The sequence below is a fragment of the Antechinus flavipes genome, chromosome 1, assembly GCF_016432865.1.
Source record: "Antechinus flavipes isolate AdamAnt ecotype Samford, QLD, Australia chromosome 1, AdamAnt_v2, whole genome shotgun sequence".
Taxonomy (NCBI): domain Eukaryota; kingdom Metazoa; phylum Chordata; class Mammalia; order Dasyuromorphia; family Dasyuridae; genus Antechinus; species Antechinus flavipes.
In genome coordinates, this window is record NC_067398.1 from 535,137,013 (window position 1) to 535,156,208 (window position 19,196).

The 19,196-nt window shown below is 33.1% G+C and overlaps 1 protein-coding gene across 2 annotated transcripts in view; it reads left to right on the forward strand.

Annotated features, from left to right (window-relative positions):
- Window positions 1-19,196, forward strand: part of CTDP1 (CTD phosphatase subunit 1) — a 151,921-nt gene that overhangs the window by 84,794 nt on the left and 47,931 nt on the right. The gene's annotated exons all lie outside the window — the stretch shown is intronic.

The window sequence follows — 19,196 nt, forward strand, 5'->3', positions numbered from 1 at the left end:
TTAGCTTCTGATGCTTTTATGGTTCTTAATTAGTTAAATAATTTTAGATTCACTTTTTTTTTTTTTTTTTTGGTATTGTGGGTCTAATGACAGTGGAATCTCCAGTCTGTTTTTAACTTTAATCTAAATATAGTTGCTTTCTTCCTTGGAGGAAAAATCCTTAAAACTTAATAATTAAAATTAAGATTTACAATCTTTATCAAAATTTAATCAAGCTGAATTAGAAAGATATTAGCAATAGATTAAATTTATCAGTTTGAATTCTGGAATGCTTTTAACTGAATTTAGAGTTTATTAATTGGAGTATACCTGAATATTTTTGAAAAAAATTATAATATGCATATTTACAAGACATGTATTTTTCAAGTAGACAAGTTTTGTTTATTTAGGGATTTATGGATCTCTTGCAGTAATTCCCCAGGCACTAAGTTGGCAATCTCTTAATGTAAGAGCTCTTTTATTTCTATCATTATGTGGGTCTGTATGATAACAATATATAGATTTATAGCACCTATTTAAGGTTAATAAGCAATTCTGGTTAAAGAGAAAATTGTCTTTGATTTCTTAATTCCTGCATGTCTTTCAGAAACTCTTAATTTAACCAACCAAATTAATTCATTTCTTTGTACATAGAAGAAAAAATTATGTAAAAATTAGATTGAGAATAATAGGCCACGCTAATGAAAAATAACATTTTTATTTTTAACCCTATCAGAAACTGCATATTATTGCATATTATTACTTTATTGTCTCATATATGCTAAAATTTATAAAATAATTTTAGTATAAATCTACTTTCAGGATTGCTATATTTACTGTTATGTCTCTTCTAGTTTAATTACTCTTGATTTACATAACAAATATTTATTCAGAACATACTGTATATTTGAGGATATAACAAAAAAATAAAGACTACAACGCAGATACAAAAGTGAAACAATCCCTTTCTCTATTCCATATTCTGTTGGGAGTAGCATGTACCCACATAAATAAATAGAAATCATTATGAAAGAAGGGCATTGATAATTGGCATCCAGGAGGGATTTCATGCAGAAACTAATACAAGAGCATTCTGGGTGTTGGAGAAGAGAGAAAGGAGTCCATTCCAGAAAAGGGAGATGGTAGTGCAAGGACATAGAGGTAGAAGATAGTGACATGTGTAGGGATAAAGCCAGTGTGTCTAACCCATAAGATATGAAAAGTAGACTAATGTATAATGAGGTTTGAAAGATTAGTTGAGGTCAGATTATGAAGTATTTTAAAAGTCAAATGGTGGAGCTTTTATTTTATCTTAGAGGAAATAGGGAGCTATTAGAGTTTATTGAATAGAATTAAATAAACTATATGCTAACATCTTACTTAGATATCTGGATAAAGCTTTTATGATGATTAAATAATATTTTCTTGCTTTCTCAATATTATTTTTTCTTTGAATAATTTTTCTTTATTACTTTTGTACTTTGTAATGTCATGGAACAATATGGCCTGATTGCAGTTTACAAGTCAGTAAACAGCTTGCTTATGTTGGCTGTATGTTTTAGGCCAAAGCAAGAGAGAAATACCATTTGACATACAGAAAAGGATGTCTCCCTGAGGCAAGTGGACTTTTGAATAGTGTCATTTCCTGTACTTTATATATAGAAAACACATGGTCATGATGGCTTCACAATTATGAAATCACTGGCTTATTTGGGAAGCGGGCATTTTGTTATGTTTTAGGGAAGAGACAACAGAAACCTTCTAATTTTGTAGACTTATTCTTGTTTCTCAAGAGAAATGCCTCACTTCTGATATAGTTTATCAACATAATTCATATTTTATAAGTATTTTCATTATATTCAAATTTGCAAAATAATGTTGGTAACAGAATACTTTGAAGATGGCACATTTATTGTTGTGCCCATTTTTAATTACTATTAATTATTGTGCATACACATAATCAACAAATATTCAGTATTTATGTTTTGAAGAATACATTGCAAAAATTCAATACAAATGCAAAAATGAAACAACCTTTGCTCTGCAGTTTTGTTTTGTTATCCTTTACTTTAGTAGTACTAATTAGTCAACATATAATTGATTGAATTTATGAACAGTCTTTCTAAACTCATGATAAGTCTAGGGAACAGTTCACTTTGAGAACATATTCAGTATCCATGGGAAGCAGCTCTTACCAGTGGGCAGGCTGCCTGCCTAATGAAGTTAATCTTGACTGTTTCAAAAACAACTTTTGAAGAAGCTATTGAAATAGCTTAGAAAGAAATATCAAAGCATTTTTTATAAGGCTTATTAAGAAAAATTACAAAGGATATTAAATTACAGAGGGAAATGAGAGATCGTGAAGAATCCTAGATATCTCCTACGAATTGTAGTCTTTATTTTTTGTTATATCCTCAAATATACAGTACGTTCTGAATAAATATTTGTTGATTATGTAAATCAAGAGTAATTAAACTAAATGAGACATAACAATATGTGGTTCTGATAGATTATCAAAGAAATATATTAAACAAGAAGAACTTCACCCAAAAGTTGGGTTTTCATTACAATTTCCATATTAACAAGCAAAAAATTAATTCAATTCCACAAAGGGCTTGGTCTTTCCCTAACTCTTAATTTAGTGGGCAGAAATTCCTACTTAAATAGCACCTGAAATTGTGAGGCAGATTTTACAGCCTGTATCAGAACCAGCAAAGCTTACGCATAATACTTTGTCAAATTACATTTGGAGTATTGTGTTTACTTCAGGGCCCCACTTTTTATGAAGGATATTGACAAGCTTGGGTACATACAGATAAAAGGCGAATAAGATGACATGGAGACTTGAAGCCATACCTCTCACATAAGGAAGTTTAATTTGGCAGGTTGTTAAGTAGTTAGACTAATACTTCATTTGAAGCCAGAGTTTATTAGTGGGATCAGTGGGTATATATATATTTAAAGGAGGTTGATTTCAGCTTAATAATTTAACAAAGTGGACCAGTCATAAAAGTTATAAGTATTTTCATTATATTTAAATTTGCAAATAATGCTAGTAACAGATTACTTTGAAGATGACCATATTTACTGTTGTGTCCATTCTTAATTCCTATTAATTACTGTGCAAAAATGAGATAGACCTAATTTCTAGATCAAATGTAATGAAATAAAAAATGGGCATTCTATATAACTTTTATTTTAGGTAATATTAGGTGATTATTATTATTCATGGGTCATTCACAAACATTTGTCTGAAACAGCTAGGAAAACATGTTCCTGCATACCACATTCTTTCACTGAGACCTGAGAAGAATGAGATGTTTTTAAAATTAATGATCCAATTCTTCCTACTATTGGAATAAATGCACACATATGTTTGTTGGCTTATGAAATAAAAGAAATGTTTGAAGATGACAAACTCACTTATTCTAGAGATGTGACATTAAATATAACTTTACTGCCCATTCAAATAATTGAGTTCATTATAATTACTGCTTTTGAAAGAAAGAATACTACTTGTGTTCAGTACAAGGATGACTGGATTTTTCTAGAGGATGTTATAGATATCTATCAACAATGTGCTAGGCTTGGAAAGATAGGTTAGATTATGAAGAAAACTTTTTGAACATTGAAATCGTGGAGCATGTTTTCAGTTTGCTATGGTGGTTCCAGTTTGCTGTGACCTAGCATACCATCTAGATTTATATAGCACAGGTAAACAAATTAGTCACTCAGCCCTTGTCAGTTTATCAAACAGCAGAAATAAACAATTTCTCATTTAAATCCTAATGTTTTGCTCAGTTATTTTTGATTCTTTGATGAAGTCTTTCTTCATTTTTCTGAAATTAGTTACATCAAAATCATTTAAAAATTAGTAGTTTTACTACATGTGTAGTCCATTCAGTTCAACAATATTTTAAAGAATTTATCAATAAACATTTATTTATGCGATGAATAAAAAGAGGCAGAATTTTGGAGCCATTAATCATCATTTCATTAATTAGGTTAGCAAATAATCATTAAGTTGATGGTCAGTGATCTCTCTCTATAACTAAAAATCAAACCATGGAGATCCCACAATACTTTGAAAAAGGAGGTGCCCTTGACAGGTGAAAATCTACCTTGCTTGGTGAATGAGTTGATGGGCTTTTTCTAATGAGGAGGTCCTGATTTGATCATGAGACTCAGCTGCTTCTAAGCTATCAGGCTTTTGGAATCCATCTCCAACCAGCTCATTTAAATTGAACTGTGGGGTTGACTCTAATGCTATTATGTCAACACTTCATTTAGATTCTATTTTCTTTACACTTTGATCCAGAATTCAACTCTCCTAGTTGGGTAGGTTCCACCCAAGATTGAGGAAAATGTTCCTGGAGGATCAGGCCTATTTTATTGTCAGCCCTATCCTTCAAAAACTGATTGCTCTATTGAACCTAATATATCCCTAAATGAGGAAATAGAAAAGAAAAAACCTCAACCCTAATTTAGTTATTAATAATAGAAAAACAATCCATTGAGGGATTGGATAAGGCTTCCTGTAGAAGGTGAAATTTTAGTTGATTAAGGAAGCCAGAGGGAAATCAGTAATCAGAGTGAAGGAAGGGGAGCATTGCAAATATAGAAAACAGAGAAAATGCCCAGAGTGAAGAAATGGAGTGTCTTGTACCTGAAACAGCTAGAAAGACCAGTGTCACTAGATCAAAGAGTACATATTGATGAGTTAGGTGTTAAAAAGACTGGAAAACTAGGAGGGAGCTAGATTATGCAAGGCTTTGGTAGCTGGCATAGTTTGTATTTGCTCTTAGAAGTAAGTAGTAGGAAGACATTGGAGTTTGAGTAAAAGAGTAAATAGGATCTGCACTTTAGGAAAATCATTTTAGTGACTGGATGGAGGAATAATTGGAGTAGGGAGAGACTTGAGGCAAGCAGACTTACTAACAGAAGAGTGTTACAGTAATTCAGGTAAATACTAGTGGTGACAGGGTCAGAGAAGGGGACATATTGGAGAGGTGTAACAAAGATGAAATCTTGGTTTCGATAACAGATTGGATATAGGGGTTCAGTGGGAGAGGAGGTTCAATAAGTAAGAATTACCAGGAGACAATGCTTTGTCATAAAAGCAGGTGGAATCAAAGCAGTATCAGGGAACTTGGTTGGTCTAAGGATTTATAAAACAAGGATTGTCTCCTCCCAGGGGAGGTAACCTTTCAGCCATTGCACTAACAAGGCTGTGCTGAAGTCTTGATATATTAGAACCTTGAAACATTTAGCACAACCCAGACTTCCTATACCTGACTGAGTGGGCAACAGCATCTTGTTTTTCTGCCCCCTGCAAATAGTTGCCCACGCAGGAACTTACTTACAAAGGCTCTGCTGGGATCTATTCCAGGGAAATGAGAGATTGTGAAGAATCCTAGATATCTCCTACGAATGACTGGAAGAGTGATGTTACCCTCTACAGTAATAAAGAAGGTAGAAAGCAGGGAAGGTTTAGGGAAGAAATAATAATGTTCTGTTTTGGATATTGAGTTTAGGATTTCTAAGGGACATTTAGTTCATGATGTCTGAAAGGTAATTTAAGGTGTAAAATTGGAGGTCCACAGAGAGATTAGGATCCTGGTAGATTTGAGAATCATCTTCATAGACATGGTAATTAAGTCTATGGGAACTGATGAAATCACCAAAAAGTGTAGTGTAGAATACATATATAAGTAATCTCATTGGTTCATAAGGTCAAAGACTGAAGTCAAATTAGAGACATATAATATAATCCTTTATTTTATAGATGAGGAAAGAGATTATAACTAAGATTTTGATTTTCCTTAAGTGACAGAGACATGAGTCTCGGATCCTACTATACCAATATAGGTTCTTTGTCTTAAACTGTGCAATACTTATCTTTGTCCTTCCACAAATCCTCTATAGAGGATCCACCCATCATGCTGGAGACCTTCCTCTAGGTATTTTGTTGTTGTTTGTCTTTCGATTTTAACGAGGACCATGACATCAGGAAGGTGATGCTATCACACGCAGGTAATTTGGATTTAAGTGGGCTGTACAAAGTTATCACCTTCACTTTCTCCTCCAGAGCCATCTGGGTCCAATGGCTCGATATTAATCAGGATAACTGGAAATGGCTCTGGATGCTATGGGGAAACTCTGACCATTTTAAGTAACCGAAGTCTTCAACAGGTCTCAATTTAATTGAAACACCCCACTCATTCAATGATTAAGGCTAGGTAGCAAGTGAAGCAAAGAATCTTCATTTTTATCTACACTCCTACTCTATGACCAGTCTACCTTCTTTTGGGGTTATTTTTATTTATATTTATATATATATATATATATATATATATATCTTTGATTTCATCAGTATTATTAATTGTTCATAATTGATATGAAGAGGCTTGTTTACATCTACAATATATTTGCTTTGGGGGCCATTTATCTCCAGAGAGAGAATTAATGAATTCTTGTTTAAATTTTAGTACTTTTTAAAAATTTTATTTCCCTTTTCCTTTCAACCAAACTGATATGGAAATGTGTTTTTAATGATTTCACATGTATAATTGATATAATTGCTTGCCTTCTGAGCAAATGGAGGAGAAACTAATGATCATTTAAGAAAACTGCCTAGATTTATTAAAACTAAAGGATTAAACAAAATTTTCATAGTGTAAACCTCAAAAGAGGAGAAAAGATCATTGAGTGATGACAACTCAAGATTTTAGAAATGATTCTGTAATACAAAAAACCATGATAAGAGGTATGAAAGGTTTTGCAGTCGGTGCTGTATTTTATGGCATGATATAGTATGCTCTGTATGGAACCAGGTTTCTAAGGGCCAAAAGGAAGAGGATAGGAAGAGATCTAAATGACAGAAAGATTGTTTGTTTTCGGACTAGGAATCCAGAGAGCATAATGAATGAGGTGGCCAAATTTGAAGTGAGACATCAAGGTTTAGGGTTGGGGAGGTTAGCAATGGGAGGTATGAAGTAAAATAACATTCCTCAACTTGCTAATGAGGTACAGAAGCTGAGACAGCAGCCACAAAACCCTGTAGGATGGAGGAGAGAAATGACCAGAAATCTCAAGTTGCTTCCCTCCCACTAGTAAGAAAATTTCAGCTATTTATATTAGATTGGCATAATAACATTGAAGAAATTTTAATCAACAGATCAGTTGGCTGTTTTGCTCTTTCTCTAATAGAAAGTATTAGCCTTTTGACAGTTAAGTAATTTGTTTCAAGCACCACTGTTTTTTTCTGTGATTTCTATTCTCAGCATCTTTGCTTTCATCAGTACAAAATGCTCAGTGGGATAGTTTTCTTCTATTTCCTAAGCATTTATCAAACATATGCAGAGTCCTAATAGGTATGGATTATGTAAGAAATGTAACAGTAGAGTCCCCACTGTTACTCATAACTTTTGTCCCAAAATAAGAACAAGTTTGACATTCGTTATTCAATTTACAACTATTGATCTATGTTGTGTTGCTGCTTATTCTTATGTTATACCTAAAATGAAAGAATTTTGTGCATAACACTACTATCTGATAGTCCTGTTGCCATATCAAGTGTTTAAGGTGATTCTTTTAACTTTTTAGGATTTAGCTGGCATTAGAGGTTCAGAATATAATGTCTGTGTGTGTGTGTGTGTGTGTGTGCATAAACGTGTGTGTGTGTGTATATATATATATATACCTATGAATATATGTGTAGATAAGCCTATGATACACATATGTATATATGAGAAATCCAAGATTTCACTTATGGCAAATGACATAGAGTGGACTAGAGTGGTGAGAGCCTTGAGCCAGAGGCCAATTAAGAAGTTTTTGCAGTAATCTAGGTGAGAGATAAGAGTCAGCATAGAACAGGATCGTGTCTAAAATGAGTGGAAAGAGGGAAATATATAAAAATGATTTTGTGAACGTAGAAATGACAAGAATTATCATGGCAAATAGAATGTTTTCCTTTCCTTAATTTTAAAAATTCCAATTATGTCTTATCTATAAAGTAAAAAAACATTCAGCAGGTCTCACAAATGGTTTTCTGTTGGTGCAAGGAAAACTTGCACTCACTGCAGTTTTCAAAAATAGGAAAAATACCTAAATTTCTTTTTTTGCAGCCTGGCATTTTTTTTTAAAAATCCCTCTAAACAAGGTAATTATGTTTGGTCACATGGCATATCATCTAATATGACCATTTCTGCCCAGAGAAAGTTGTTGTGTTGTTCTTAGTTTTTTAAAAAAGTTAATAGGTTATATACTTCCCACTGCTTTATAAAATAAGATAAAATTTATGTGAAAATTGGATCTTTTTTTTCCAGAAAAGAGCTGATTACTTTTTTGTGTGTAAGTACTAAGAACTGTATTTATTTTCATTATTTTGTCTCCAAAGAGATTTCATCTCAAGTAAAGATATAGATTGACCCGATGCTATGTCATTCTTTAAAATATTTAAAAATATCAATACAAAGACAGAATTCATTTTCCCTTTAGCTCACTTCTCTTTATTTGCTTAATGTCACACAAAAATCTTTTCACCTAAAAATCTTCCTTCACCCTCATATAATCATTCTGGGAGACTTATAATAGTATCATATATTTGCACCTATATTATGCTTTAAATAGTTTAAACCAGTCGTTTTTGGAGCTAGGTTGATGAATGAGACAATTTTTTTTAAAGGCATTTATTCATTTTCTCATAGATTAGCAATTTGATTTCTGCCTTCATTACTAAATTGATTCTGCTGTCTCCAGGGTTACCAACTCATCCTTAATTGCCAAATTGCCCTTTTTTCAGTTTTCAGCCTTCTTGACCTCTCTGCAGCATTTTGATGATGCTGTGCACTCCCTATTTCTGGATACAATATTCACTCAGGTTTTAATGACTGGGTTTTTTCTTCACTTATTCATCCCAGGTGTAATTGTGCACCAAAGCTCTGTCTGTCCTTGAACTTTTCCCCTTTTCTCTGTATACTCTATTGGCGATTTCATTAGTGCCCATGGTTTTAGCTGCCATTTCAATGTCATTGCTCTTAGAGATCAAAATGTATACAGTTGAAAAAAGGATGTAGGATTTGTTAGCAAGGATGTCATTGGTTATGGCAGAGAGGATGAATTCCTGTAGCATAAAATGGGGGGGGGGGAAGAGGGGGAGCTACAAAGACAAAGTGATGATAGTGAAAATGAACATTGTATGTGAAATACAATTAGCTAATTCTATAGAATAGAGGGTTTGTATTAGAGAATAGTGGACAGTAAATCTGGACCTGTTAGGGGTGTGAATATTACAGTTATCAATGTCAAAATATGGAGATTCTTTTATCTGGGAGTGATAGATTGATTGTACACATAATAGTTTGGATTGAAAGCAGATTCACCATGATCAGTTATTATTGCTATTATTATCATTGTCTGAGTATGAGGTAATGAGAGCCTGGAAATTTAGAGAAAGTTATGAATCTCAGGGATTGCTAGGTCAGTTATCACAAATGAATGAAAACTGAAAAGTTTGGTGGGAGCTAATTATAGTTCATAGCTAATTTGTTTTTCAAGTTCAAACACATCATTCCCTGGAGCAACAGTTCTAAACGACAGATTCTCAGGCAATAATAATGGTATTAACTACTGCTATAGGTTAAACTGCTCTACACATTTTATGAGATTCTTTGACCCTGACATGATTCCTGATGGAAAAGTCTTGATAATAACTGCTATGATATTTTTACATTGCCACATTTCCCTCATTTGAGTATAGCAGCTGTTCTCAGTGTGGCGCCAGTATGATCTGATGAAAAATCTCTTTTCATATAATTGCCTCTTCCTCCCCCTGAAGTATTAACCACAGTGCATACTCACATGTGAATTGCAATAAGATATTATTTTCCTAAGAGCAAAGTATGTGATTTTAATGAAATACTGATTTGCCCATCCTAATTCTTTTAAGTTGTTGAAGTATGAATGAAGTAAGTTTATATAATGCCAGAAACATCCTCTTCTTCTTAAAACATTTCATTGTTCCATCTACAAATATCTGTTTTAACTTTTGTTGTGAAAATAGCACTGGTCTTAGGAAAATCTTAAATTTGATTCTTGCATCTGAAAACTTAAGAGCTTTGTGACTTTAGACAAATTAATTATCCGTTCACTCTGAGTCTCATTTTCTTTATTTAAAAAATATTGTTGTATTTACCTCATAAGCTTATTTATATGTTGAAATGGGATCATGTATATAAATCATGTATATAAATTGTTGGCAATTATTATACTTGGTAAACATTAATAGCTATTTCTGATACATTGTGTAAATATTTTCTTATACTCAATTCTTTCTGGGATGTATTCTGACTTTATTTAGTCAAGAGTTTATATGCATTGAAAACAACAAATCTTCATTTCTGTACTTTTAGTGAAATGATCAGATTTTTGAGCAATGACTTGATATTACTTTTACATTGACAGATATTTCTTTTGTTGCTTTTTTGTCCACATCATTAACACTTAATATTTTAACTACATTTTTAGTAACAATTCAGAACGTGTAGTTAATTTAGAAAAGATAAGATACTTCACATTGCTTTAATTGTACTTATCTGGTATCTCTAGTAACAGAGTAAATAATCTTTCCTTTTCTTATGGATTTAATCTACTGTTGAAGCCCAGCAGACATTAAATATATGCTAGGGTTTTGCTGACTTCTTCATTTTATTTTTATCCATATGAAAGTTTGTGGGGATGAGAAAGCTATGCACTTATAGCAAAAACTAGATTCTAAGCTTTGCATTTATTACTTAAAAGTATTATGAAAAAAGCACATATTTATATTACTACCTCTTCTCCCAACAACTTAATATCTTATTCTAAGGCCAAATCGATTTGAAAAGTATTAACTTTGTGAAAGTTTAATATTATAAACAGATTCCCCAGTTTTCTCTTTTGATAGTTGTTGACATGGACTAAAATAAGCTGAATGTCAAGGCTATCCCAGGCTTATTATTTTTTGTATTAGAGTACTCCAGGTTTGTCTTGACACATTTTTTCTTACTCATTTTGGGAAGATTTCAGCATAGAAGTCATAGGAGACACTGTGGAGATCACATTTCATTTTACCATGAGACCCCACACTGACTTACTTGTATGTCTGTTGAACATTTGGCTGAAAATAGATGAAGCAGATCATAGGTCAATCTACTGAAAGAAAATGAGACCAATTCATCATACCTTATGTAGATTAAATCCTCCTCCATCTGCAACATGTGATAAGTATGGGGTGAGAGAGAAGCCCAGGAACATTATTTTCTTGACAAGGGCTGTATTCCAACCAGTCTGTCTTTTATTATTTTCAGTTCAGTAAGTTTTACTTATTTACTATTTGCCATTTGAAGTTGCTAAAAACTCATAGTCTTAAAAGAAAACTCATATGTTTTTGAGAAACTGATTTGGTTTCGTAACATTGCATCTTCACATAAGAGAATACTTACATTAACCACAAGATCACCTTAATGCCTTGTATATACACTACTGTGCTTTTCTCTTCATCCTTCTCCTTTTTCTTACTATCTCTTGTCCCCATGGTCCAGTTCTAAGCTCCTTTATGTCACAGCAGCAGGGACACCATTGTATGAACAATGCTACTGTAGTGTTCTTCACACTTGGTGTTCTTCCCCAAAAATAACATTGCAAGATTAGGGAAAGAGGAAGTGGTCCTGGGAGAAAAAAAGTTCCTCTCCTTCAGCCAGAAGAATAATTGACCTTCATTTTCTGGGAATAGTTTGTAGGAAAGTAGAAATGATATTGTATACTATTCTTTTCCCCTTATATGCAATATGCACGAGGAAGTTTGACTCTAAGGTATCTCAGATGCTTTGTTTTGTTATATGGCTATTTCTGTATTTCTTATTTTTCCTTTCTTCCTTCTCTCTCTCTCTCTCTCTCTTATTCTCTTTCTCTCTCTCTCTGTTCTATCTCCTTATTACTACTACTACTACTATACAGAGGCCAGGTTTTATTTTGTTTTTTAAACACTTTTATTTCAGTAAATAAATATGTTAAATGAAACACTTGACTCTAGTTAACTGTTCAGAGTAAAGAGTTGTTATCCCATTTTGAAATTATACTAAGGTTTTAGTTTAAAATATTTTATAATTAGCTTTATATTTGAAATGTTTTTTTTTTTTAACAACTATGTTAACCTGTCACAAAGTATTCCCTGTCAAAGGCTTTTTGAACAATGTCAAATATGTCATGTGAACAAAGCCAAAACCACTAGGTTAGAATATTTCCTCATTGTTGCTTCCTTATGTCATGTTGAAACAAGCTAAATGGGAATTTAATAGTTTTTCTGCCTGTATTTTATGTTACTTTGTTTCACCTTAAAACACACATATGTGCCGCGCGCGCGCGCACACACACACACACACACACACACACACACACCCCTAAAGGAGGTAGAGGTGTAAAATATGTGTTTACTTTGGTTCTAAGTGCTTATTAAATATTACCAGATTTTATATAATCTTTATTTGAAATTTTTAATAAAAATTTACTAACAAGTCAAAATGAGAGTTTAGAATATAGGACACTTGGATGTTACCATTTTTGTTGCCTCTTTTGAATTTGTTATATAAGCTGTTTAAAATAGTTTACTTACGATACATATTACTGAATTGCTGATGAGATATGGATTATTTTTCTCTTCTGTTGCTTGAATTTGAACTGTTTTTATTAATATCTGTTAGTAGACAAGCAGAAGAAACTCAAATTTGTCATATGACATACATATCTTTAAAAAATTTAATAGAATGGGTTAAGAAGGGAGGAGGTTAAAACTCGTTTGTGTAGATTCTCATATAAATAAAAACATTTAAGGTACCATAGAAATATAACAAAGATCGCAAACTGAACTATTTTGCTTTTTCTGTATCCGTGCCCCTTTATTTTCCTTTTCTCCCTCTCTTCTCTTTCATTTCCATTCTCTAATCTTCCTTTTCCTGGCTAAATTTTTTATTTTGTCCTTGTTTTATCTCCCTTTATTGTGCTTCTGTCAGCCTTTCTCCCCCCCCAACCACCCACTTTTTTTTTTTTTTTTGTATTTCACCAACATACTAAAACGTTTAATTCAAAAACTAAGTTTTTATACAGGAATCTCTGCTAGTTTGATTTATATCCCATTGCCTATAATTTAATTAGAACTGCATCTTTAGCTAATGGATCATACTTTTGAGGTTTTCAAAGAAAATTGTATATATTATTTTATTTGTTCTTCAACAACTCTGTTGTAATAAAAGACCAAATATTATCCCCACTTTACCATCTATAAATATCTAACATTGCTAGTTTAAAAAAATCTCAACAGAATCTGTTCATGTGGAACAGAAGTGACATATGACATCTATTTTAAACAAGCAGGCATACAAACATTTCTACTCCTTAAAAAAATTTCATTTTGTGTTTAAATACTATCTGGTCATTCCCTGACAGTTAAATTGATCTAAGATGAAGACTTTTTTTTTTTTAACCTTTGCCCATAGGAGTAGAAATTGTGTACTTATTTTGGATTATTATATTGAATATTTTCAGACTTAAGCTATGTAAACAGATGATTTTATTGTTTTGACTGTTTTTACCAATAAAATTTATTGTGGAATTATTATGTAAAATGTTGTGGAATCTTGGTTCTTGAGCAATTTGTTGATCATCTTAAAATAGTGATGGTGACTACCTAATAAGGCAGTAAATTATTCAACAGACTTGAATATTTTAATAGTAAAGATCATTTAAACTTGAGATTCTGCCATATTTTCTCTATAGGGGAAATAGATCCTTAGAACAATAAAATCCTGAAGACTGTAAAATTCCTGTCATTCATCTATATAAAGATAGTGACATGAGATCATCATCATCTTTAGTTGGTCTCTTTGCTTCAAGTCTCTTCTCTCTGCATTCCACGTTTTAAACAGTAGCTTAAGTGAGTTTCCTAAAGCTTAAGTCTAACCCTGTTCTCTTCTCTCAGTAAACTCTGGTGGCTCCCTATTAACTTCTTAGAGCAGATAGAATTATGCATAGAATGTTCCAGAAAAACTGTGCTTTTATTGTTTTTTTATATTTGATATTTCATCTGTTCTCTCTGTGCTGACTGTTCATGGTGCATGGAATGAACTTTCTGGCTCCTACTTTCAGGATATCCAAGCATCACCACTTATACAAAACAATTTCCTAATTCTCCCAGCTGCTTATATTGTCTCTTAAGTTATTACATGTTGTTTTCCATGGCTAGAGGGCAAGAACTGTTTTACTTTTATTTTTGTAGATGGTCTTTGATAGTTTTTGTGCCTAAAAAACAATTTATCTCCTGTGCTTAGCTTTGTGGTGAAACTCTCCAAACCTAAGTGCAGTTGGGGGGTCATTTTGAGTACCAAAGAACAATTTGAATATTTCTCTTTGATAGTAACAATCTAGTGATACAGGATTTCTCATATCACATGTTTTGTACTTGAACAAGACTCAGTAATACAAAATATCAGGACAATTTGATACTTGTGTATATAATTCAATAATATAAAAAGTATGTCATGCAGTTAACCAATGGTTAAGTTCAGACAAATAAATTCCCACAAGATATTTTAGAATGAATTTCATTTTCCTTTTTAAACACCTTATATAGACTTCAGGAAGACCTTTTGATTTTATACTTGGCTTTTTTTTTTTAATCACATAATGTTAAAATCTAAACACAACCACAGTAACATTGAAACAAAATTTGTTTAGTTAGCATAAAATGTTTTCAATTTTCTGATAATTGAGAAAAATGTGACTATGTTAAGGGTAAACTAACACTATATTATTTCTAATATAACAAGCTTAAAACCACCTCTTTAAGTTGAGATTTTGACAGAATTTTTCATAATTTGCCATGTAGACCATGGGCCATGCATGATTCCTGCCTCTGGGAAATATTGAAATCAACAAAGGTGTAAAATAATATTGTTGGAGGGAATCCCTTGTCATGCCTGTTTTTTAAAATTGTAATAAGCTTTGGATTACAACTGCTATGGGTTTTCATTTTCATTTTCCTCTTTTCATTCAAATATCTTCTCTATAACTGACCTTAAGTTACTTAATATCTTTGGGCTTCAGTTTTCTCAGCTCTAAAGTGATGATGGGATTGTAAAATAGAGTGTATCAATGTGTCAAACTCAAATAGATATGCCATAAACCATCTCTGCAGACCACATATTGAAAAGTACATATTATCTATGTTTTGTTGTATTTTTATTTACTTTGTTAAATATTTCCAATTTCACTTTTAATCTGATCTGGAAGGCACTAGAGTATTGCTGGCTCCATTGGGCCCAAAGACCATGTGTTTGATACCTCTAGAGTAGATGATCACTTGTAGTTCTAAATACTGTGACTTGACTTAAAGATGGGAAAATGAAAGGTCCTAATGGACCCGGTTATCATTTGAGAATCTCAGCAAAAACTAAATAGAATAGTGGTCCAGAAGAAAAAAAGAGAAAAATTAGTAAGCTTTCTCCATCCAATTCCGAATTGTTCAAGAAGATTCAGAAGCCTGTGGGCTCACAAAGAGGGACCGTGCCAAAATAGTTGAAGCCAGCATCTGCTCCAGGAAATAGAGCCCTGAAGCCTATGGGTGCTCAGAGCAGCAGTCATTACAAGGAAAATGCTCTCTGGTAAACGAGCCCTATAAGCAAGATTGGAGACATCTATACAGGGGAGATTGGGGAGAAGACAGTCAGCACACTCTTGCAAATAGGGACTGACACCTTCAGGATCTGGACCTTACAGGTCAAGGCTTGTAAGAGTATCAGTAACAGAAGAAGCCACTCTCATCATTTAACCCTACCCCCATAGTTTGTTATACATAAAAAAGGGTCCTACCAGTACATACTTCAGAGCATTTGGAAGTACAGGAAGAGACATGTCCAACTCAACAAATAGTGATTTTTTAGATATATTCAAAAATAATGAACAGTTCCTGAGATTTAGCTTAATCTGTCTTGTCTGAGTGGGACCTAACATAGTCACAGCAGGTGAGCAGAATGAAATTCTGGTTAAGAATTGTGGATAGAGGGAAAAAATGGAGACTAGTAGAAGCTAATACCTACATTGGATCAACTACAGAGAAAGTTAGAAGCCAAGGATTATAGTGAGTGGAGGCTCATAAAAACCATCCCTTGTAATAGTATCCAAATTACAGTAAGAACAAGCACAAATAAGCCTTCACTCCCTATCCAAGATTATGAAAGGATGCACAGTTTGATCTTTGTAGAAAATAATAGTCTAACAACTGAAGATAAGAATTAGCAGAACAACACATGGAACACAGTGAAGAAATACTGTGAGTTCAGAAGCTAAAGAGAAATCCCATAGAGAGAATAATTTCACAAGTATGAGTATGGTTGCAAGGGTTGGGAAAATGGTTTGCCCACAAGCATTCCAAAAATAGCTAGAATAATAAAAGAACAAGTTAAAAATGAAAATTGAGGTCTTGAAGAAAAAGTTGGAAGGATAAATCACTGAAAACAGTATAAGTAGCAGATTGCTATAAGTAGCAGATTGCTTTTTAAAAAAATAATATAATGGAGCAACAAAAACTGACTCCCGAGACATCAAGAAATATTAAAACAAAGTTAAAAAAAACTTTAAGAATCATCAGATGCTATGAAAAAGATGACCAGAGAACTTGGATATCATATTTCTAGATACAAGAAAAGAAAAATTTCCAGATCTAGTAATACCAAAGGACAAAGTGAAAATAGAAAGAACCATCACTCATTTCCTGCAAGAAATCACAAATAGAAAACAAACAAAAATATCTTATCCAAAATTAAGAACTTCTCAATCAAAAAAATATATTTTAGGCATCCAGAAAGAAAATTCCAGTATCAAGGAGACATACCAGATTAAGCAAGTCTTTATTGCAACTACTACAAAGAAGAGAAAATCTTTGGATATCTTTAAAAAGGCGAAAAGATGAACTGAGTCTAAGTCTACAGGGAGAAAATTGACTTTTCATTAAATGAGAACTTTCAAGTATTCCTTATTTGAAGAAAAAAATCAAAATTGGGTAAATTCTCTAAAGTACAAATACAGAAAACCAGAGAAATCTAGAAAAGTAAAACAAACACCTTTGAGAAATTGGAAGGGGCTACATGACAATGAAATACATACACTCTAATGAGGGGAAGGAGGCATATCCCTTCAAAATCCCACTGTCTTGAAGAATCACAAAGAAATTTGAATACAGCAGAAGAACAAACACCAAGACAATTTTGAAATACGCATAATTTATTATAAAAGCAGGGGACATTGAGTGGACATTGACAGTTTCATAGAAAAATCCTCTTTTTGTACTACACTACACATATAGAATTAAGACCTTTCCTTTATTAATGTGTTCAAATATAAGAAAAAAATTTTAAGGTAAATATCTAACAGTGTAGTTTGGTTCCACCTTCTTTTAGAGAGAGGGGGAAAAAAGTGGAAGAGTATATATTAGTGAAGAAATTAGGAAGAATGAGGGTAGTTTGTGAGATCGCTATCTGAAACAAGAATTCAGTATCAATGCGCATAATTTGACTTAAAAAGACATTAAATTTAATATGGAACCAGGAAGAGACAAAGAAATGAGAGAGATGTTTAAGATGAAGAGGTAGAGATAGAGAAAGAAAGTACCAATTAAACAAACCTCAACTTTAGAGGTTGAATCATAAAGGGAATATTAAAAGGAAAAAATGTATAGAAACTGTTGATTGGAATCTGAATATGTTGATGGTCTTTGTGTACTTTCTTTGTAAGCTTTTCAGGAAAGACCACTTTTGTTATGAGTTCAAATGTTGGAGTTCTTGTTCTTCTCAAAACACAGCCGGTTTAGCTTAGAGCCCTCCGGATGTCTCCAAATCCAAAGGTTCTGTCCTTCAGCCTCTGCCTCTGCTTTCTTCAGCCTCCGACCAACACAGAGATGGAATGAATCTCTTGTCTCCTTCACTTGGGGCTCGGCTAGCTTTCTGGTGAGTCTTTCAGACTAGCTTGGTCTCAGTGGGGGGCGTGCAGGGGCCCAGCCACCAGCTACAGTGGTGTGAGATGAAGATGAATCTGGTTGTCCACTGAACTCTCCACTCGTAGCTTTATCCTCTGAAAACTCTTCGTCTGCCACCAGCCAGCCAAGTGGAATATATTCTGCCTTGCCTCGGAAAGAGGGCTTCTGGCGTAATTCCGCTGAAATCCGTCAAAGTGCTCTCTGCGCCAGAGTCGCTCCTCTCGAGTCCAGCTGAACTCTCCTTTGCGACCAACCAGCCAAGAGGAAAAATGTATTCTGGAATAGATCTCTCATCACTGACCTTATATCTGACTCTTCTGAGAGAATGGGATTATGGGTTTTCTCCCATAGTGCTCTCTGGCCCAAAGAGCTTTAAGAGAGGTGTGAACTCCCTTGAAGTTAGAAAGTTTACTTTGTGAAGCTGGCATACTTGTGAACTCCAATGAGTAAAGGTGTGAATACAAGCCTTGTATTAATTAGTTCTACTTAATACCTTGTTTCAGGTTCTGGCCAAAATCTTCTTGTAAGATTAGATCAACTCTAATTAGTTAGCAGTTAGTAAGGATTCCAACACACTTTAGTGGACTGACAGCTCTGAAACTGTCCAAAAATGAAAAATGATGCAACAGGGCAGAATAGAGAGGAGGCTACCACGGAGTAGGGGGAGAATGCTAGATTGAACATTACCATTCTGTTGCTAGTGAAAGGATATTTTAGTCACTCTTATAATGAACTTCCACAGCTTTTAAGAAGCTAGTGGTTCAGCACAACATTCAGTACAACACATTTTTTAATATAATTATTATAATTGGTATTCTGACTCCAAATCTAGTACTCTTTATACTACTCTACTTTGCTTCTGCTCTTTCATAGTTATTCTTCATATTATAATAACTAATTTTAAAGTTACTGGTTATCTTTAAATCTTAGCATGCAGTTATAGCATAGGGATATGAATTTAGTTAATTTTGATAAATGTCTTAAATTAATATCTTGAAAATTCATATATTTTATATGGCTATTTCATAGGTTTTTCAAAAGAGGAATGTGTGAATTACTGCCCTGTTTTCTTTGTGTGGATAAATTAACTTTTAAAATCTGATTTAGTAATTACATAAGAAAATCTTGGAAGAACACATTAACTTTATTT